The sequence below is a fragment of the Mesoplodon mirus genome, assembly GCF_964341445.2.
Source record: "Mesoplodon mirus genome assembly, chromosome: 4".
Classification (NCBI taxonomy): Eukaryota; Metazoa; Chordata; class Mammalia; order Artiodactyla; family Ziphiidae; genus Mesoplodon; species Mesoplodon mirus.
The window spans coordinates 35104280-35126726 of NC_138979.1; the positions used below are offsets into that span (position 1 = coordinate 35104280).

The following is a 22447-nucleotide window of genomic DNA, read 5'->3' on the forward strand; positions in this document are numbered from 1 at the left end:
CCAACAGTGCAAGATGGTTCCCTTTTCCCCACACCCTATCCAGCATTTATTGTTTGTAGATTTTTTGATGATGGCCATTCTGACTGGTGTGAGATAATATCTCATTGTAGTTTTGATTTGCATTTCTGTAATGATTAATGGTGCTGAGCATTCTTTCATGTGTCTGTTGGCAATCTGTATATCTTCTTTGGAGAAATGTCTATTTAGGGCTTCTGCCCATTTTTGGATTGGGTTGTTTGTTTTTTTGATGCTGAGCTGCGTGAGTTGCTTATATGTTTTGGAGATTAATCCTTTGTCAGTTGCTTCATTTGCAAATATTTTCTCCCATTCTGAGGGTTGTCTTTTCATCTTGTTTATGGTTTCCTTTGCTGTCCAAAATCTTTTAAGTTTCATTAGGTCCCATTTGTTTATTTTTGTTTTTATTTCCATTTCTCTAGGAGGTGGGTCAAAAAGGATCTTGCTGTGATTTATGTCATAGAGTGTTCTGCCTATGTTTTCCTCTAAGAGTTTGATGGTGTCTGGCCTTACATTTAGGTCTTTAATCCATGTTGAGTTTATTTTTGTGTAGGGTGTTAGGGACTGTTCTAATCATATGGTTTTTCTCCTTCAATTTGTTAATATGGTGTATCACGTTGATTGATTTGCGTATATTGAATCCTTGCATTCCTGGGATAAACCCCACTTCATCATAGTGCATGATCCTTTCAATGCGCTGTTGGATTCTGTTTGCTAGTATTTTGTTGAGGATTTTTGGATCTATGTTCATCAGTGATATTGGCCTGTAGTTTTCTTTCTTTGTCACATCTTTGTCTGGCTTTGGTATCAGAGTGATGTTGGCCTTGTAGAATGAGTTTGGGAGTGTTCCTCCCTCTGCTATATTTTGGAAGAGTTGTAGAAGGATAGGTGTTAGCTCTTCTCTAAATGTTTGATAGAATTCGCCTGTGAAGCCATCTGGTCCTGGGCTTTTGTTTGTTGGAAGATTTTTTATCACAGTTTCAATTTCAGTGCTTGTGATTGGTCTGTTCATATTTTCTATTTCTTCCTGGTTTAGTCTCAGAAGGTTGTGCATTTCTAAGAATTTGTCCATTTCTTCCAGGTTGTCCATTTTATTGTCATATAGTTGCTGGTAGTAATCTTTCATGATCCTTTGTATTTCTGCAGTGTCAGTTATTTATCCTTTTTCATTTCTAATTCTATTGATTTGAGTCTTCTCCCTATTTTTTCTTAATGAGTCTGGCTAATGGTTTATCAATTTTGTTTCTTCTCAAAGAACCACCTTTTAGTTTTATTGATCTTTGCTATCGTTTCCTTCATTTCTGTTTCATTTATTTCTGATCTGATCTTTATGATTTCTTTCCTTCTGCTAACTTTGGGTGTTTTTTGTTCTTCTTTCTCTAATCGCTTTAGGTGTAAGGTTAGGTTGTTTATTTGAGATGTTTCTTGTTTCGTAAGGTAGGCTTGTATAGCTATAAACTTCCCTCTTAGAACTGCTTTTGCTGCATCCCATAGGTTTTGGGTCATTGTGTTTTCATTGTCATTTGTTTCTAGGTATTTTTTGATTTCCTCTTTGATTTCTTCAGTGCTCTCTTGGTTATTAAGTAGTGTGTTGTTTAGCCTCCATGTGTTTGTATTCCTTACAGATTTTTTCCTGTAACTGATATCTAGTCTCATAACGTTGTGGTCGGAAAAGAGACTTGATACAATTTCAATTTTCTTAAATTTACCAAGGCTTGATTTGTGACCCAAGATATGATCTATCCTGGAGAATGTTCCATGAGCACCCGAGGAAAATGTGTATTCTGTTGTTTTTGGATGGAATGTCCTATAAATATCAATTAAGTCCATCTTGTTTAATGTATCATTTAAAGCTTCTGTTTCCTTATTTATTTTTGTTTTGGCTGATATGTCCATTGGTGAAAGTGGGGTGTTAATGTCCCCTACTATGATTGTGTTACTGTCGATTTCGCCTTTCATGACTGTTAGTATTTGCCTTATGTATTGAGGTGCTCCTATGTTGGGGGCATAAATATTTACAATTGTTATATCATCTTCTTGGATTGATCCCTTGATCATTATGTAGTGTCCTTCTTGGTCTCTTGTAATAGTCTTTGTTTTAAAGTCTATTTTGTCTGATACGAGAATTGCTACTCCAGCTTTCTTTTGATTTCCATTTGCATGGAATATCTTTTTCCATCCCCTCACTTTCAGTCTGTATGTGTCCCTAGGTCTGAAGTGGGTCTCTTGTAGACAGCATATATACAGGTCTTGTTTTTGTATCCATTCAGCCAGTCTCTGTCTTTTGGTTGGAGGATTTAATCCATTTACATTTAAGGTAATTATCGATATTTATGTTCCTATTACCATTTTCGTAATTGCTTTGGGTTTATTATTGTAGGTCTTTTCCTTCTCTTGTGTTTCCTGCCTAGAGAAGTTCCTTTAGCGTTTGTTGTAAAGCTGGATTGGTGGTGCTGAATTTGCTTAGCTTTTGCTTGTCTCTAAAGCTTTTAATTTCTCTGTCAAATCTGAATGAGATCCTTGCTGGGTAGAGTAATCTTGGTTTTAGGATTTTCCCTTTCATCACTTTAAATATGTCCTGCCACTCCCTTCTGGATTGCAGAGTTTCTGCTGAAAGATCAGCTGTTAACCTTATGGGGATTCCCTTATGTGTTATTTTTTGTTTTTCCCGTGCTGCTTTTAATATTTGTTCTTTGTATTTAATTTTTGATAGTTTGATTAATATGTGTCTTGGCTTGTTTCTCCTTGGATTTATCTTGTATGGGACTCTGTGCTCTCTGGACTTGATTAACTATTTCCTTTCCCATATTAGGGAAGTTTTCAATGATAATCCCTTCAAATATTTTCTCAGTCCCTTTCTTTTTCTCTTCTTCTTCTGGGACCCCTATAATTCGAATGTTGGTGCCTTTAATGCTGTCCCAGAGGTCTCTGAGACTGTCCTCAATTCTTTTCATTCTTTTTTCTTTATTCTGCTCTTCAGTAGTTATTTCCACTATTTTATCTTCCAGGTCACTTATCCATTCTTCTGCCTTAGTTATTCTGCTACTGATCCCCTCTAGAGAATTTTTTATTTCATTTACTGGGTTGTTCATCACTGTTTGTTTGCTCTTTTGTTCTTTTAGGTCCTTGCTAAACGTTTCATGTATTTTCTCCATTCTATTTACAAGATTTTGGATCATCTTTACTATCATTATTCTGAATTGTTTTTCAGGTAGACTGCCTATTTCCTCTTTATTTGTTAGGTCTGGTGGGTTTTTGCCTTGCTCCTTCATCTGCTGTGTGTTTCTCTGTCTTCTCATTTTGCTTAACTTACTATGCTTGGGGTCTCCTTTTCACAGACTGCAGGTTCGTAGTTCCCGTTGTTTTTGGTGTCTCTCCCCAGTGGCTACAGTTGGTTCCATGGGTTGTGTAGGCTTCCTGGTGGATGGGACTAATGCCTGTGTTCTGGTGCATGAGGCTGGATCTTTTCTGGTGGGCACATCCATGTCTGGTGGTGTGTTTTGGGGTGTTTGTGGCCTTATTATGATTTTAGGCAGCCTCTCTGCTAATGGATGGGGTTGTGTTACTGTATTGCTAGTTGTTTGGTATAGGGTGTCCTGCACTGTAGCTTGCTGGTCGTTGAGTGGAGCTGGGTCTTGGCATTGAGATGGAGATCTTTGGGAGATTTTTGCCATTTGATATTATGTGGAGCTGGGAGGTCTCTTGTGGACTAGTGCCCTGAACTGGCTCTCCCTTCTCAGTGGCATAGCCCTGATGCCTGGCTGGAGCACCAAGAGCCTGTGCTCCACACGGCTCAGAATAAAATGGAGAAAAAAAAAGAAAGAAGAAGATAAAATAAAATAATGTAAAATAAACTAAAGTTATTAATATAAAAAATAATTATTAAGAAAAAACATTTTTTACGTTGAAAAAAAAAAAAGGACAGGGCCTCCCTGGTGGCGCACTGGTTGAGAGTCCGCCTGCCGATGCAGGGGATATAGGTTCATGCCCCGGTCCGGGAGGATCCCATATGCCGCGGAGCGGCTGGGCCCGTGAGCCATGGCCGCTGAGCCTGCACATCCGGAGCCTGTGCTCCGCAACGGGAGAGGCCACAACAGTGAGAAGCCCGTGTACCGCAGAAAAAAAAAAGGACAGACAGAACCCTAGGACAAATGGTAAAAGCAAAGCTATACAGACAAAATCACACAGAGAAACATACACATATACACTCACTAAAAGAGAAAAAGGGAGATATATATATATATATATATATATATGTAGTTGCTCCGAAAGTCCACCTCCTCAATTTGGGATGATTTGTTTTCTATTCAGGTATTCCACAGATGCAGGGTACATCAGGTTGATTGTGGAGATTTAATCCTCTGCTCCTGAGGCTGCTGGGAGAAATTTCCCTTTCTCTCCTTTGTTTGCACAGCTCCTGGGATTCCGCTTTGGATTTGGCCCCGCCTCTGTGTGTAGGTGACCGATGGGCATCTATTCTTCACTCAGACAGGATAGGGTTAAAGGAGCTGCTGATTCAGGGGCTCTGGCTCACTCAGGCTGGGGGGAGGGAGGAGTATGGATGCGAGGCAAGCCTGTGGTGGCAGAGGCCAGCGTGATGTTGCACTAGCCTGAAGTGTGCTGTGTGTTCTCCCGGGGAAGTTGTCCCTGGATCACAGGACCTTGGCAATGGCGGGCTGCACAGGATCCCGGGAGGGGAAGTGTGGGTAGTGACCTGTGCTTGCTCACCGGTTTCTTGGTGGCGGCAGCAGCATCCTTAGCATCTCATGCCCATCTCTGGGGTCTGCGCTGATAGCCGCGGCTCACACCCGTCTCTGTAGCTCATTTAAGTGGCGCTCTTAATCCCCTCTCCTCACGCACCAGGAAACAAAGAGGCAAGAAAGAGTCTCTTGAGTCTTCGGCAGGTCCAGACTTTTCCCCGGACTCCCTGCTGGCTAGCTGTGGCGCACTAGCCCCTTCAGGCTATGTTCACACAGCCAACCACAGTCCTCTCCCTGGGATTCGACCTCCAAAGCCTGAGCCTCAGCTCCCAGCCCCCACCCGCCCCGGCAGGTGAGCAGACAAGCCTCTCGGGCTGGTGAGTGCTGGTTGGCACTGATCCTCTGTGCGGGTATCTCTCTGCTTTGCCCTCGGCACCCCTGTTGCTGCACTCTCCTCTGTGGCTCCGAAGCTCCCCCCTCTGCCACCCGTAGTCTCCGTCCGCCAAGGGGCCTCCTAGTATGTAGAAACCTTTCCTCCTTCACAGCTCCCTCTCACTGGTGCAGGTCCCGTCCCTATTCTTTTGTCTCTTTTGTTTCTTTTTTCTTTTGCCCTACCCATGTACGTGGGGAGTTTCTTGCCTTTTGGGAGGTCTGAGGTCTTCTGCCAGTGTTTAGTAGGTGCTCGGTAGGTGTTGTTCCACATGTAGATGTATTTCTGATATATCTGTGGGGAGGAAGGTGATCTCCACGTCTTACTCTTCCACCACCTTGAAGCTCCTCCTCATATATATGATTTTTAAATATTTTCTCCCATTCTGTGGGCTGTCCACTTTCTTGATCATGTCCTTCGTAGCAAAAAAAAGTTTTTAATTTTGATGTGGTCCAATTTATTTTTGTTGTTGTTGTAGCTTATGTTTTGGTGTCATATCTAAGAAACCGTCTCCTAATCCAAAGCATGAAGATTTATGGCTACATTTTCTTCCAGGAGCTTTATTGTTTTAGCTCTTAAGTTTAGGTCTCTGATAAATTTTGACTTAATTTTTTGTATATGTTGTAGGCTAGGAATCCAAGTTCTTTCTTTTGGATGTGGCTATTCAGTTGTCCTGCAGCATTTGCTGAGGAGATTATTCTTTCCCCATTGAATGGTCTTGGCACCTTTGCAGAAAATCAGTTGACATAGATACATGGATTTATCTCCAGACTTTCAACTCTCTTTCATCAATCTATGTGTCTATGCTATGCGAGTACCACACTCTCATGATGATTACAGTTTCGTAGTAAGTTTTGAAACTGAGAAGTCTGAGCCCTCCCACTTTGTTCTTTCTCTAGATTGTTCTGGCTATACTGGGTCCTTTATATTTCCATATGAATTTTAGGATCAGCTTGTCAATTTCTGCAAAGAAGCTGGGATTTTGAAAGGGATTGTGTTGAATCTGTAGATCAAGTGTAGACATTATGAGGTCTCTAAAATTATTACATCTTTTCAAACTAGAAATAAAAAGGCCACTGAAGTATCCTACAGATTTTAATTTATACCAAAGTGAATACCAAATTCTAATAACACACGTACAGAAAAATTTCTTTGGGATCCTTTTTCCTAAGTGTAAAGGGGCCTTGAACTGAAAAAGTGAGAAAACCACTGTGGTTTATCCCCAGCGGTGATGGGTCCATTTCTTGCTGTGACCTCACAGTGCCCCACTGTGATGTACTTCACAAAAACTGTATAAAAGAGCCCAGCTGGGCCAAGGTTTTTGGTCCTTAAGAGCCCAGGAAGCTGCTTTTGGTGACCTGACGGCCTTGGACCCACAGTTAGCTTGTTTTTTCCTTGTTTCTGCAATTTTGTGGATTTTTTTCCTCTTTTCTCTAGCCTTTTTTATTTTTCTCATTTTTATTTCTTCTTTGCCTTTTTCTCCTTTTTCTTTATTTTTTCTCTCTTTATCATTTCTTTCAGTTTAAAATTTTTTCTTCTTTAGCACTGCTAGTTAGTGCTGTCATTCAGTGTAGTTAGCAGGCCACCATGATGGAGGGCCTCACAGCCAACTCCGCTGACAAGGAGGCTCATATTGATGAGTACGAGATCCTCCACACCATTGGTGAAGGCAGCTTCGCTAAAGTGAAGCTGGCCCGGCACATTCTGACCGGGACACAGGTGGCTGTGAAGATCATTAAGAAAGGTCGGCAGAGCTGCTCAACTTCCCAGGCAGTTTACCGGGAAGTGTGCTGTATGAAGGCTCTGGATCACCCCAATATTGTAAAACTGCTGGGGGTGATTGACACGGAGGAGACAATGTTCCTCGTGATGGAGTACCTCAGTGGGGGGGACATGTTCAGCTACCTAGTGAACCATGGCCGTATGACAGAGGCGGAGGCCCGACGCCCGTTCCAGCAGCTGGTCTCCGCCCTGCAGCACTGCCACCAGAGGGGCATCGTGCACAGGGACCTGAAGCTACCGAACCTCCTCTTGGATGCCAACATGAATATAAAACTGACAGACTTTGGCCTCAGCAACAAGTGTGATGAGAGTGGCATACTGGACACGATCTGCGGCACAGTCCCGTATGCTGCCCCGGAACTGTTGCGGGGGCAGAGCTACAGCGGCCCTGCGTTGGACGTGTGGAGCCTGGGTGTAGTTCTCTACAGCATGGTAACTGCGTGCCGGCCCTTTGTGGGAGAAGACGTCCGGGAGATGCGGGAGCAAATCCTACGAGGGCAATACCCCATCCCACCTTACCTGTCTTTGGAGATAAGGGCTCTATTACAAAAAATGATTGCCCTCAACCCCCGTGACAGAGGCACCTTATCTGACGTCATGAGGCATCCATGGGTGAACATGGGCCAGAAGGAGCCACTCCAGCCACCCTGTGAAGAGGACCCGGAGGTGACCACGGTGAGGACTCTGGGCTGGACTTGCGACCAGATCCAAGACCCAGGAACAGGCAGTGTGAGCTCCATGAAACCAATGGTGGGGTCCTCCATCATAACTGTGAGGCCCTTCTCTTCCGGGGACCTCAGTGGCAGTGAACTTGAGGCTTCTTTAAGCCCCGAGTTGTCCACCCTGAAAGCCAGATGGCTCTACCAGGGAGAAAATGGGCAGCTGCAGGAAGACCAGCAGGCAGGGCAGAAGACCAGTGAGCCTGCCTGTCCCCCACCCAGCCTGGAGTCGAGGACTGCCACCCCCAGCCCAGCCGACCAGTGTGGCCCTGGGACATCCCCGTCCACCAGCAGCAGGATTGGAGCCCCAGAGGGAACCAGCTGCCCCCCGGGTGTGTCCAACACTGGAAGGTCCTCCCACGCTGGGCAGCCTGAGAGTATGTCCTCATCCACTCCCTCTGGCCACAGACAGAAAAAGCAAGGGGTGGCTAGGAGAATCTGCAACTTCATATCTAAACACCTTTGTTGCAAGCTGAGGCGTCGTCATAAAGTGAAACCACCTGAACCCCATGGATGACCCGAGGCAGGAAGGTCAGGCTGCCACGCGCCCTGGGACCCGGTCCAGTTGAAGATGACTCTGTTCTCTGCACGGCCTTCAGAAACATCGTATCCAAGACCCTGGCCAGCTCAGAGGATGGTCTGGAGCAGCCCGGGCCACCGAAAGAGAGGCCACCGTGGCTGCAGGTCCACCCCTCAACCCCCACCTGGGTGAAACTTCAGACTTCAGAGACTGGACTGTCATTCCTGGGGCACGTCTCCCCTCCCCCACTCTTCTGTCTTCCGTGTTGGTGGGGGAGGGGGAGAGTTCTTGTTCCAAGAACTCCTTGGTTCTTCCAATTCTAGTTAATAAACTTGATGCTCTAGAGAGATGTATCACACTCTGCTTTGCATCGTCCCTGCACAGACTTGGGGCTGTGCATTTTCCAGTTAGACAAGTGTGTAGCCATGTAGTGCTTGGAGTTAATCAGAACCACTAGAGGGGAAGTGACCTAAGAGAATTAACACAATGACTCCCAGCAGCAACAACTGCTGCACTGCGGGGCAGACGTGCAGAAAGTGTCGAATCCCTTCCTGCACTAACATCCCCGAACATTTTCAGAAGGGCCGAGGGGAACTTTGGATCCCTGTGGCCTGTGTTAATTACATCAGAGAGGCTCATAAAAGGATAAGAAGGTCCCGTGAACCAGCCTGTGCGCAGTGTGGTAAGGTCCCCGTGCAGCTGAGTTTCATGACTGTCACGCAGCAGTTGGGCTCCCCTCTTCCCCTGTGCGAAGGGGCCCTGATGCATGGGTTTATTTTATTTTTCTGGTGTGACCATTTGAAAAGTCTTCATTGAATTTGTTACAATATTCCTTCTGTTTTATGTTTTGGTATTTTTGGCCGCGAGGCACGTGGGATCTTGGTCCCCGACAAGGGATCCAACCCGCACCCCCTGCACTGGAAGGCGAGGTCCACCACTGGACCGCCAGGGAAGTCTCCTTTTTAATTTCATTGTTTTGATGCATGGGTTGGACCACGGGGACTGGATGATTATACTAAATGATCATACTAGCAAAACACTAGATTTGTCGGCATTCCCTGGTTCCCTGGTTCAATAAGCCCTTGAACACACGGGTGAGTGGAGCAGGGTCTTCTTCCCAGAGGCCTCTCTCTGGGGGCACATGCTCTCGGAGGCATCACCTGCACAGTCCCATTGGCTCTCGTGCGCTTACAGGCCACTTGCCGACTGCGGAATCCTTCACCGCAAGACACAGAGCACTCTGACCACGTGCCCGTGAACCACCTAAGAACAAATACTCCAGGAGCGTATTAGTAAGGACGGGTAGGACAGATCCTACAGGAAGTGCCTTCCAGAGGAAAAATCGATCCTAACATGATGACTGTTTCAGGGCCCTCACACGTCTCTCTGGGAATGGGCAGCAGCACAGATAACTCCCAGCCATACGCTCAGATTTTCTTTTACTCAGAGAAGCAACAGAATCACCACGTAGACAACCAACATAGGGGTGGGATAGAGCCGTCTTCAAGTATGTAAGGAGCCATGACTTGTGTGGCTTCAAAGAGTAGAGCTAGGGCAAAATTAGGCGGAAACTTCAAAAAGGTGCATTTCGGGCTTCCCTGGTGGCGCAGTGGTTGAGAGTCCGCCTGCCGATGCAGGGGACATGGGTTTGTGCCCCGGTCCGGAAAGATCCCACATGCCCCGGAGCGGCTGGGCCCGTGAGCCATGGTCGCTGAGCCTGCGCGTCCAGAGCCCGTGCTCCACAACGGGAGAGGCCACAGCAGTGAGAGGCCCGCGTACCGCAAAAAAAAAAAAAAAAAAGGTGCATTTCAACTCACTGAAACCAAAGGGAAGAAAATATTGCTAAATCACCTATGTGCTCTTTGTGCTCTGAGACATTTGCATGTTTTCTAATGTAATTGTCATCTTGTTCCCATTCTTGCAATGAAGACAGCGATGTCCACAGGGTTAAATAGCTATGGTCACATAACTAACATGCCAACAGAGCTGGGACTGCTTCTAGATTTACCTGACCCTAAAGTTCATAATGATTATAGGAGACTGAACTAGGACCTGGACACCTTGGAGATACTGAGTGCGCTGTCACTCAAGATGCTCGAGCTGCCACCAGGATGCTGCAGAGTAGGGGTTCCTAACCTGAGCCCCATGGTTCTCCAAGGGAACCACGGACTTGCATGGGAAAAGGATTACATCCTCGTTGTCACTAAGCTCTAACGGCAATTGAGTATTGCCTTCAATTGTAAAAATGCAGGCCACAACGTATATCAGTAGTAGCAATACCTGTGATTTTGTTACCAATAGAAATCACAGCTGTTTTCACATGCCATGAAAATCGTGGCAGGCATCCAGAACAGCAGTTACATTCATCACCATTTCAAAATCAGTTGTACTAGCAGATCCTATAATTTAGTGTGTTGATAGAGAAGCAAATTTACGACTACATCACACATTGAAAACTACTTCAGGAACTGTACTTCCATATAATTAATTGGCTTCCTTTGTAATCAAGTATGTTTTATTTTTATAGATTTAAAACCCTTGTTTGAGAAGGGAGCCATAGGCTTCTCTAGACTACGGAGGGATCCGTGGCACTGAAATGTGAAGGACCCCTGATGTAGAGGGATCTAGGGTTAGATGATCTCTACCGTTTCTTCTAGGTATGAAAGTGTATGACTCTGTTTTCTCTAGGAGTGGCTAAAGGCTTGAGAGTACTTAATAAACAAGGATAAAATTCCCAATGTGAATTCTCACTTTGTGCGAACCAAGAATTGACATAAAGCAGATTTCTTGGATCAAGTTCCTCCTAGCTATTCTAGCATCAGTTTGCTGCCTCCTGAGGGACAGATGACTCTTGCACAAGCTCTTCCTTTGAAGGATAGGAGGAGCTCACGCCAGAGTCAAGGTGCCTACGGCACTGGAAGACAGGTCAAGGTGACTACGGTATCCACGGCTCTTCTGAGAACGTGTTCCGAGGCATCTCTTTTGTTTCACGGTGTGAGCATACCTCCCACCTCTCCTCCAACGCACAGATCATGGATCCGGGGTGGGCATTTGCACAGGGCAGTGAGCTGTACAACATTCTGTACACTTCCGCTTCCTCCTCAGTAAAATGAGGTTGATAATAGTGTCTACCTCACAGGTTTGTGCTCAGTAAGTGCTACTACTGTTTGGGTTTTGTCTTGGTTTGATTTTTTGTTGTTGTTTTTACTATGGGTTTTGGCATTGTGAGCTGAAATGTTGCCTGCCATATCAGTAAACAAAGGATGTTGCAGCCATCAAGCCATCATATTATGGCCGCCCTAATGGTGCACCACCCCAAGGAGACTCAGGATGAGAAAGCACAGGACACTGGCCCCAGATAGTGGAGGTGCACATCAAAGGAATGATTTCAGTAAACCCAGACACTTGCATCTTCCCATACAGACAAAAGCGCTAAATTCCTTAACTTGAGATAGCTGATTTTCTTTAATTAACAGTCATCTTTTGATGTTCCAACTACCTTGTCTTTTGTTGCAAAAACTCCTATATATCGTGGCTCCCCAATCCCCTCCTTGCCACTTCAGAACAGTTTCTCAGCATTATCTGCGATGCTATGTCCCAAGCTTGAAGTCCTCAGAATGTCTGTCAGATGAAACAGACCTCTCGACTTTTCGATTGTGCAGTGTTTTCCGTCCACAGCATCACTGGTCAGTTATCTGCTAGGGGCTATGCTATTCAATCATTCATTCATTCATTTAACAAATATTTTTAGAGTGTGCAGTGGGGCAATCACTGTGCTGAGTAATGGGGATTACTTGTTAAACACACCAGCTGTGGATTTGCTCTCATAGAACTGATGGTCCAGTACGTGGGCAAGACAGGCAGATTGTGGTAAGAGCTGTGCAGAAGAATGATACGGAAATTGAAAAACATACAGCACAGGGTCTGGTTTAGTTTGGGGCCTAGAAGGTTTCCCTGAAAATAGATGAATAGGAATAACTAAGTGAAAAGAGAGGAAGCAGTATGTACAAAGGCCCTGAGTCAGGAGACAGAACGGTCTATCGAAGGTACGGAAAAGTCTATTGTGGATGGAGATCCAATAACCAGGCTGGGAGACACAGCAATGAGGCAGAAGGGCAGCCTGAGACCCAAGCACGGAGGGACTTTTATTTTTTCACTCACGTATTTAGTCAGGCAGCAAATAGGTACTGGGCACTTACTATATGCAAGGCATTATTTTAGACATTGGGGGACAAAGTGAACAAGACAGACACAGTCCCTATGCCAGGAATTTTGACCTTTCTCCTAACGACAATGGGAAGGCATGGAAGGGTTTTCTTTTTTTTTTTTTTTAACATCTTTCTTAGAGTGTAACTGCTTTACAATGTTGTGTTAGTTTCTGCTCTATAAGGAATTGAATCAGGTCTACGTACACATATATCCCCGTTATCTCCTCCCTCTTGCGTTTCCCTCCCACCCTCCCTATCCCACCCCTCTAGGTGGTCACAAAGCACTGAGCTGATCTCCCTGTGCTATGCGGCTGCTTCACACTAGATATCTATTTTACATTTGGTAGTGTATCTATGTCCATGCCACTCTCTCACTTTGTCCCAGCTTACTGTTCCCCCTCCCCGTGTCCTCAAGTCCATTCTCTAAGTCTGCGTCTTTATTCCTAACCTGCCCCTAGGTTCTTCAGATCCATTTTTTTCTTTTTTCTTTTTAGATTCCGTAAATATGTGTTACCATACGGTATTTATCTGGTATAATAAGGTCAAACCAAGAAAATATATTGCAGATAATGAAAGCCAGGCTTCTCGCTGTCATAGAAAGAAGTTTACAAACAAGAAAAAGGTATAGACTGTAATAACGTCCCTATGTGCTGGACTGGCATTCAAGGTTTCAGTATGAATGCATAGATACAGGAAAAAAATTGTGTGTGTGTGTTTGTGCACATGCACGTGCGTGCACACACATTCAAGGATTAGTGTATATGCAATCAACCTTTTAACCCTCCCAATGACCAAAGCTAGAATGCTTTGAGCAACAAAATAATGATAGTGTTGGATTTCAACCCTTAAATATATATCTATATATAGATATAGATATCTATATCTACAACTATATCTAGATATATAGATATATACGCATCCCCTGGAGTCCATGTGGATATACATAAAGTGAATAAATGGGGAAGAAGGAACAACTCTTCCCTTCCAAAGAATTCCAATTAGTAAAAGTAGACGGAATGAAGAAAGTAGAAGGTCACAATTAGAACATCTTCGTGATAATTGTTGTAGGCACAGTCCACAGTGGATGCTAAAATTAAGGGGCAATACTTTAAGAAACAGTGGAATATTTGCGCAGTGTCAAAGTATTGTCTCTGAAATAAGCATGTATTAATTAGAAAGAGAAAAATAGTAACTTAATAGACAAGAAACATGGCAGAAACTACCAGAACCAAGGATCAAGTCACTGGTAAAAGGACTTATTGACATATTGTTCCCCCTGATAGTATGCGTTAAGAAGGGCAAGAATGCATAACCTCACTCTCATCTTGAGAAAACACTAGATAACCCCAGATTGAGGGCCATTCGATAAAACCTCTAGCCAGTGTCATGGTCAAAAGTGTCAAGGTCATGAAAGACAAGAAGAAATTGAGGAAGCATCCCTGATTGGAGGAGGCTAGAGAGGCAAGGCAACAAAACACAATGTGGGATCCTGGATTAGAACTCGGGCAGAATAAAGGGCAATAGTGGAAAAATGGTAAAATCCCAAAATGTTGACATGTAAAAGACAGAATATTTGGGATTTCATCACACTGTATATGAGAGTGGACCCAAGCCTTACATTAGTAAGGCTTACATTACTCCTCATCCTAACTGTACCTTCCAGCCTAACGCTAATTCGCTTTGGATTTACTGACAAATCAGTTCACATTAAAACAGTTATTTACTGTAAACAGTTCTTTTCAGCTATCATGTTTCATAGCTAGATTACTTTCTCATAATTTTTCCAAAATAAAACTCCTTAGGGATACTATCTTATGCATAAATTCGGTCTAACAAGGCTTTGGCTTTTCTGTTTGTGTGCAAGAGAATAGTGCTGAGAAAAGTCTCATTCACAGCTCTTAAAAGAACGCTTTGAATATACTTCAAAATCAGTAGAAGAGGTTAACCTTCCGTCTCCTTTAATTTCCAAGATGCCTCATTTGGTCACAGGTCGATTTCCGTAGTTGTGAAAATGGCAGCCATGTTTACTCAGTGTTTTCTTCCCTAAGTTCTCTAAGAGCGAGGACAAGATGCCATTCCCCCAGGATGCCTGGATCAGTCAGGGTCACAAGCCTGTCCAGAGTGATTGTCTCCTTTTCACGTTTAGTAAGGGTCCATAAAAATGCCATTAGAGCCAACATCTTAAGAACTACTGGCCAGAGCTTCTCAAATGTAAATGCCTTATACACCTGTTGCAACCCTAAAACTGAGAGAAGTCATCAGTTGCCGTGTTTGCCAAGCCCTCAGGATGTCGTACTCTGTACTAGTCTATAAATCACAGGAAGAGGCAGCTCGTGACAGTGCACAGGTGATCTTGGTGATTTCCTGATTAGAAGGACAGAACGAGGTCCCAAGTGCAGTGGCGCACCTGCTACGGTATTTTATGTTAGTCCTGGAACGTACCATTTACAAGAGCTGGAATTAAAAAACCGGCCATGGGGAAATGACAGTACCCAATTTTAATAGTGGTGATTTTGCATTGACTTCTGTCTGATTGTAGAACCTAGAGGGTTTTTTGTAAAGAAATATATGTTTTTGTGCCAGCTACATGGGGAAGAGAGCTTTTACATTTTGCTTCATCTTCACAGTGGCATTAGGACTCCCCTGCAAAGTTTTATCCTTCTTGACCCGATTGACAGCACCTTTGTTTGTAGAGGTCTAGCGAACACAAATTAAGATGCTTTACAAACGTACAGTGGTGAGTTGCGTCTGTGCAGCCTCCTGCAAAAAAAAAAAAAAAAATCCATTGAACACATAGCTCATTAGAGATCTAGTTACAAAAAGAAGTGCATGATTTTATGAAAAGCGGAAACTGAGATCACAGAGGGAAGCGAAGAAGCTAGGCTTGGGTTAGGGCCACTGCTTGGCACTGGAGTCAGAAGTGCCCTGGACTCCCTTCTTAGCTGGGCCAAGTGGCTTCTCGATGCCCTCAGGGGACGTCACAGCCCTTCAGGCCACCTGCTCCTCCCAGTGCTGACAGCGGCACTAGCTTCTGGGGTGTCATGAACCCCAGGGAAAACTTACCAAAGCAATGGACCTCCCCCTAGAAAAATATATATGATTACATTTCCCACATAACTTCAGGGCATTTACACACCTGTCCAATCCCATCCAAGGAAGCCTTGTCTGTGGGGCTGAAATTCCAAGACAGAAAGAGGCTGCGGAGAGGCTCCCAGTGCTCGTTAGTAGGCCACCGACCACCCTACTCAGTCAACTATTCTTTTCTCTACAGGACACCAAGTTGCACCCACATCAAAGCAGCTACTCTCCTGATGTCCCAAGACACCACATCCGTTCAGAATGGCCCTGCGGACGAGACCCTGACAAGGTTGGCTCCATGCGGTCTGGTTTGCACAAGGCTTCGGGGTGGTCGCAATACTATCACAGGAAGGCCCCAGGTAGTGCCGCCAGGAAGAGGGTTTCTCTCCCGGCTCGCAGCGTCTCTCAGCCACCGTCTTGCAGCTCCTCGTGTGGACACCGTCCACCTTCCGAGACTGGAAGCCCTGACCACAGGCTGATGTACCAGGGCCTCCAAGGGCCTGTGTGCCAACATGCATCACAAGCCCCCCGACGAGCGGTTCCTCCAAAAGGTGGGTCTGAAATGAGAAAAACAAACAAAAAGGTGGACAGTGGGAGAAAGTGGGGTGTCACTTCTTGCTGGGATCAAGCCTTTTACTGTACTGTACTTTCAGTATAGCAAAGGCTTGACAGTTATGACCTTATTCAACAGGAAACTCATCTGAATTGTTCCTGGCTGACTAAGCAAAGTGGTGGAGGAATCACAACCTCAATAGAGGCAAGCAAACCACGTGTTTCCATGAGCCTCCGGCACCACATCAAGGCACGCACCTCAAAAGACACAGTCTCCTGATGAGCTGGAGCAGATCGATTTAGGCAAGGAAGAGAAGAATGACACATTTGTTAACAAACTGTAAGCTCCGTTTATATAAGCACTTGAAATATATTCTGGTATGAGTATGAATTTGTTTGTGAGCAATGTTCTCCACTAAGAGGAGCGCTCTAGTTTACATTTAGGACACACTGGGCTTCCCTGGTGGCGCAGTGGTTGAGAGTCCGCCTGCCGATGCAGGGGACACGGGTTCGTGCCCCGGACCGGGAAGATCCCTCATGCCGCGGAGAGGCTGGGCCCGTGAGCCATGGCCGCTGGGCCTGCGCGTCCGGAGCCTGTGCTCCGCAGCGGGAGAGGCCACGGCAGTGAGAGGCCCGTGTACCGCAAAAACAAGAGTATTTGGTATAATACATACTATTGAGGATGGCACCATGAGAAATCATAATTTAGTAGGAACTGTCCATTATGAGAGGTGGTATAGAGGACAGATGATGCCACTTTCAGGCGGTCATAGTCACTACTGAGGTGGCAGAGGTTGTGTGCTGCCCTAGGGCGGGGCCGGTACCTCCTGTCATCACAGCCGGACTCAGAACGGTTGGGGTGTTGACAAATTATATGCTGCTGCTGCTGCTGCTGCATCCTCACAGCGCGACCCAGGCAACGTCCAGGACACTGGAACAAAAGCACAGTGCAGTATAAACAACATCGTGAGCTCATGCATGCTGGGGTTCCAAAACCATGTGCTGCAGCGGCACTGCTGAGGACTAGCTACGGGGGATCAGCTGTCCCCGAGGGAAGTTAAGGAGGATGGAAGCCCAGCTCTAAGGGCCAGACAGCCCTCCTTCAGAGCCAGAAGTTTCCTTTCCTCCTCTTTTCCCCCAGAAACTTAGACCACCTCTGGGCAGAAGGGGAAAGCACAGGGCCAATCTGTAATTGACCAGTCTTAGGTTCAGAAATAACTATGCTTAAAACCATAAGCCGTGGGCAAGTTTGGGTTTTCCTGCTCAGAGCAAAAATGAAGGCTATGTGTTGAGGTGAGTTCAATTACGGAAAAAAAATATTTTGACATGCAGTTCTTAAATTTTTCTGTACTCATGACACCTATTAATTTTTCCTGTAATTTGTTTTATGCTTGAAAAGGTCTTTCCCGTCCTGATAGTTCTAGTCCAGTTTAATTACTTTTACACTGAGCACTTGAATCAAGTCAGAATTTATTCTGAGGTACGCTGTGAGTTTGGGCTCTCATTTTACTTGTTTTTCTTACATTAGTTGACCAGTTTCCCTCATACAATCTTTTTTTTTTCGTAACAACATTATTGTGATATAACTCACATACTGTACAAGTCACTGTTTAACAGATACAACTTAATGGTTTTTAGAGTTGTGCAACCATCACCACAATCAATTTTAAGACTTTATCACCATCCCCAAAAGAAACCCTTTACCCTTTAGCATCTACTCCCAATTCCTCTCCTGGCCTCTCCCCCTCAGGTCTAGATAACTGTTCAGCTACCTTTTTCTCTAGAGACTTACCTACTGTAGACACTTCATATAAGTAGAATCATACAATATGTGGTCTTTTGTGTCTGCCTTCCCTCCCTGACCATAATGTCTTTAAGGTTCATCACCTTGTAATACATATTATTACTTTATTCTTTTGAATGGCCAGATGATATTCCATTGTACAAATACACCACGTTTATCTATCTGTCAGGTATTTCCAATTTTTGGAGTTGTATTATGGGTTTGATTTGAGTTATTCCCAGTTTTTGGTTCTTATAAATAATGCTGCTGTGAACATTCATGTACAAGTTTTTGTGTGAACCTGTTTTCGTTTCTCTTCGGTACATACCTAGGAGTAGAATTACTGGGTCATATGGTAACCCATACATTTAACGTTTTGAAGAACTGTCAGACTGTTTTCCAAAGTGGCTAGACCATTTTACATTCCCGCTTGCAAAGTACTAAGGTTCCAATTTCTCCATGTCCTCATCAACACTTACTACTATCTCTCTTTGTGATTAACATTTCCCTAATGAGTAATGATGCTAAGTATCTTTTCCTGTTCTTATTGGCCATTTGTAAGTCTTTATTGGAGAAATGTCTATTCAGATCCTTTTCAATATTTTAATTAGTTTATTTGTGTTTTTATTATTGAGTTTGAGTGTTCTTTATATATTTTAGAAACAAGTTCCCTTTCATATACATGATTTTTTTAAACATTTTTATTGGAGTACAATGGCTTTACAATGGTGTGTTGTTTTCTGCTTTATAACAAAGTGAATCTGTTATACATATACATATGTCCCCATATCTCTTCCCTCTTGCGTCTCCCTCCCTCCCACCCTCCCTATCCCACCGCTCTAGGTGGTCACAAAGCACTGAGCTGATCTCCCTGTGCTATGCAGCTGCTTCCCACTATCTATCTATTTTTCGTTTGGTACTATATATATGTCCATGCCACTCTCTTTGTCGCAGCTTACCCTTCCCCCTCCCCATATCCTCAAGTCCATTCTCTAGTAGGTCTGCATCTTTATTCCCATCTTGCCCCTAGGTTCTTCTGACCATTTTCTTTATTCCTTTATTTTTTTTGGATTCCATATATATGTGTTAGCATACAGTATCTGTTTTTCTCTTTCTGACTTACTTCACTCTGTATGACAGTCTCTAGGTCCATCCACCTCACTACAAATAACTCAGTTCTGCTCCTTTTTATGACTGAGTAATATTCCATTGTATATATGTGCCACATCTTCTTTATCCATTCATCTGTTGATGGATACTTAGGTTGCTTCCATGTCCTGGCTATTGTAAATAGAGCTGCATTGAGCATTTTGGTACATGACTCTTTTTGAATTATGGTTTTCTCAGGGTATATGCCCAGTCGTGGGATTACTGGGTCGTATGGTAGTTCTATTTTTAGTTTTTTAAGGAACGTCCATACTGTTCTCCACAGTGACTATATCATTTTACATTCCCACCAACAGTGCAAGATGGTTCCCTTTTCCCCACACCCTATCCAGCATTTATTGTTTGTAGATTTTTTGATGATGGCCATTCTGACTGGTGTGAGATAATATCTCATTGTAGTTTTGATTTGCATTTCTGTAATGATTAATGGTGCTGAGCATTCTTTCATGTGTCTGTTGGCAATCTGTATATCTTCTTTGGAGAAATGTCTATTTAGGGCTTCTGCCCATTTTTGGATTGGGTTGTTTGTTTTTTTGATGCTGAGCTGCGTGAGTTGCTTATATGTTTTGGAGATTAATCCTTTGTCAGTTGCTTCATTTACAAATATTTTCTCCCATTCTGAGGGTTGTCTTTTCATCTTGTTTATGGTTTCCTTTGCTGTCCAAAATCTTTTAAGTTTCATTAGGTCCCATTTGTTTATTTTTGTTTTTATTTCCATTTCTCTAGGAGGTGGGTCAAAAAGGATCTTGCTGTGATTTATGTCATAGAGTGTTCTGCCTATGTTTTCCTCTAAGAGTTTGATGGTGTCTGGCCTTACATTTAGGTCTTTAATCCATGTTGAGTTTATTTTTGTGTAGGGTGTTAGGGACTGTTCTAATCATATGGTTTTTCTCCTTCAATTTGTTAATTTGGTGTATCACGTTGATTGATTTGCGTATATTGAATCCTTGCATTCCTGGGATAAACCCCACTTCATCATAGTGCATGATCCTTTCAATGCGCTGTTGGATTCTGTTTGCTAGTATTTTGTTGAGGATTTTTGGATCTATGTTCATCAGTGATATTGGCCTGTAGTTTTCTTTCTTTGTCACATCTTTGTCTGGCTTTGGTATCAGAGTGATGTTGGCCTTGTAGAATGAGTTTGGGAGTGTTCCTCCCTCTGCTATATTTTGGAAGAGTTGTAGAAGGATAGGTGTTAGCTCTTCTCTAAATGTTTGATAGAATTCGCCTGTGAAGCCATCTGGTCCTGGGCTTTTGTTTGTTGGAAGATTTTTTATCACAGTTTCAATTTCAGTGCTTGTGATTGGTCTGTTCATATTTTCTATTTCTTCCTGGTTTAGTCTCAGAAGGTTGTGCATTTCTAAGAATTTGTCCATTTCTTCCAGGTTGTCCATTTTATTGTCATATAGTTGCTGGTAGTAATCTTTCATGATCCTTTGTATTTCTGCAGTGTCAGTTATTTATCCTTTTTCATTTCTAATTCTATTGATTTGAGTCTTCTCCCTATTTTTTCTTAATGAGTCTGGCTAATGGTTTATCAATTTTGTTTCTTCTCAAAGAACCACCTTTTAGTTTTATTGATCTTTGCTATCGTTTCCTTCATTTCTGTTTCATTTATTTCTGATCTGATCTTTATGATTTCTTTCCTTCTGCTAACTTTGGGTGTTTTTTGTTCTTCTTTCTCTAATCGCTTTAGGTGTAAGGTTAGGTTGTTTATTTGAGATGTTTCTTGTTTCGTAAGGTAGGCTTGTATAGCTATAAACTTCCCTCTTAGAACTGCTTTTGCTGCATCCCATAGGTTTTGGGTCATTGTGTTTTCATTGTCATTTGTTTCTAGGTATTTTTTGATTTCCTCTTTGATTTCTTCAGTGCTCTCTTGGTTATTAAGTAGTGTGTTGTTTAGCCTCCATGTGTTTGTATTCCTTACAGATTTTTTCCTGTAACTGATATCTAGTCTCATAACGTTGTGGTCGGAAAAGAGACTTGATACAATTTCAATTTTCTTAAATTTACCAAGGCTTGATTTGTGACCCAAGATATGATCTATCCTGGAGAATGTTCCATGAGCACCCGAGGAAAATGTGTATTCTGTTGTTTTTGGATGGAATGTCCTATAAATATCAATTAAGTCCATCTTGTTTAATGTATCATTTAAAGCTTCTGTTTCCTTATTTATTTTTGTTTTGGCTGATATGTCCATTGGTGAAAGTGGGGTGTTAATGTCCCCTACTATGATTGTGTTACTGTCGATTTCGCCTTTCATGACTGTTAGTATTTGCCTTATGTATTGAGGTGCTCCTATGTTGGGGGCATAAATATTTACAATTGTTATATCATCTTCTTGGATTGATCCCTTGATCATTATGTAGTGTCCTTCTTGGTCTCTTGTAATAGTCTTTGTTTTAAAGTCTATTTTGTCTGATACGAGAATTGCTACTCCAGCTTTCTTTTGATTTCCATTTGCATGGAATATCTTTTTCCATCCCCTCACTTTCAGTCTGTATGTGTCCCTAGGTCTGAAGTGGGTCTCTTGTAGACAGCATATATACAGGTCTTGTTTTTGTATCCATTCAGCCAGTCTCTGTCTTTTGGTTGGAGGATTTAATCCATTTACATTTAAGGTAATTATCGATATTTATGTTCCTATTACCATTTTCGTAATTGCTTTGGGTTTATTATTGTAGGTCTTTTCCTTCTCTTGTGTTTCCTGCCTAGAGAAGTTCCTTTAGCGTTTGTTGTAAAGCTGGATTGGTGGTGCTGAATTTGCTTAGCTTTTGCTTGTCTCTAAAGCTTTTAATTTCTCTGTCAAATCTGAATGAGATCCTTGCTGGGTAGAGTAATCTTGGTTTTAGGATTTTCCCTTTCATCACTTTAAATATGTCCTGCCACTCCCTTCTGGATTGCAGAGTTTCTGCTGAAAGATCAGCTGTTAACCTTATGGGGATTCCCTTATGTGTTATTTTTTGTTTTTCCCGTGCTGCTTTTAATATTTGTTCTTTGTATTTAATTTTTGATAGTTTGATTAATATGTGTCTTGGCTTGTTTCTCCTTGGATTTATCTTGTATGGGACTCTGTGCTCTCTGGACTTGATTAACTATTTCCTTTCCCATATTAGGGAAGTTTTCAATGATAATCCCTTCAAATATTTTCTCAGTCCCTTTCTTTTTCTCTTCTTCTTCTGGGACCCCTATAATTCGAATGTTGGTGCCTTTAATGCTGTCCCAGAGGTCTCTGAGACTGTCCTCAATTCTTTTCATTCTTTTTTCTTTATTCTGCTCTTCAGTAGTTATTTCCACTATTTTATCTTCCAGGTCACTTATCCATTCTTCTGCCTTAGTTATTCTGCTACTGATCCCCTCTAGAGAATTTTTTATTTCATTTACTGGGTTGTTCATCACTGTTTGTTTGCTCTTTTGTTCTTTTAGGTCCTTGCTAAACGTTTCATGTATTTTCTCCATTCTATTTACAAGATTTTGGATCATCTTTACTATC

The 22447-nt window shown here is 43.1% G+C and overlaps 1 protein-coding gene across 21 annotated transcripts in view; it reads left to right on the forward strand.

Moving 5' to 3' along the window:
* The window catches only part of LOC309802169 (uncharacterized protein), a 249174-nt gene that overhangs the window by 175083 nt on the left and 51644 nt on the right, over positions 1-22447 (forward strand). For 18 of the 21 annotated variants that reach the window (XR_014293724.1, XR_014293725.1, XR_014293728.1 and 15 more), the window contains 2 exons: positions 15646-16003; positions 16144-16344. The gene's annotated coding sequence lies outside the window, so the exon portion shown is untranslated. The remainder of the gene's footprint in view (positions 1-15645; positions 16004-16143; positions 16345-22447) is intronic. The other 3 variants (XR_014293726.1, XR_014293727.1, XR_014293729.1) reach the window with 1 other exon arrangement.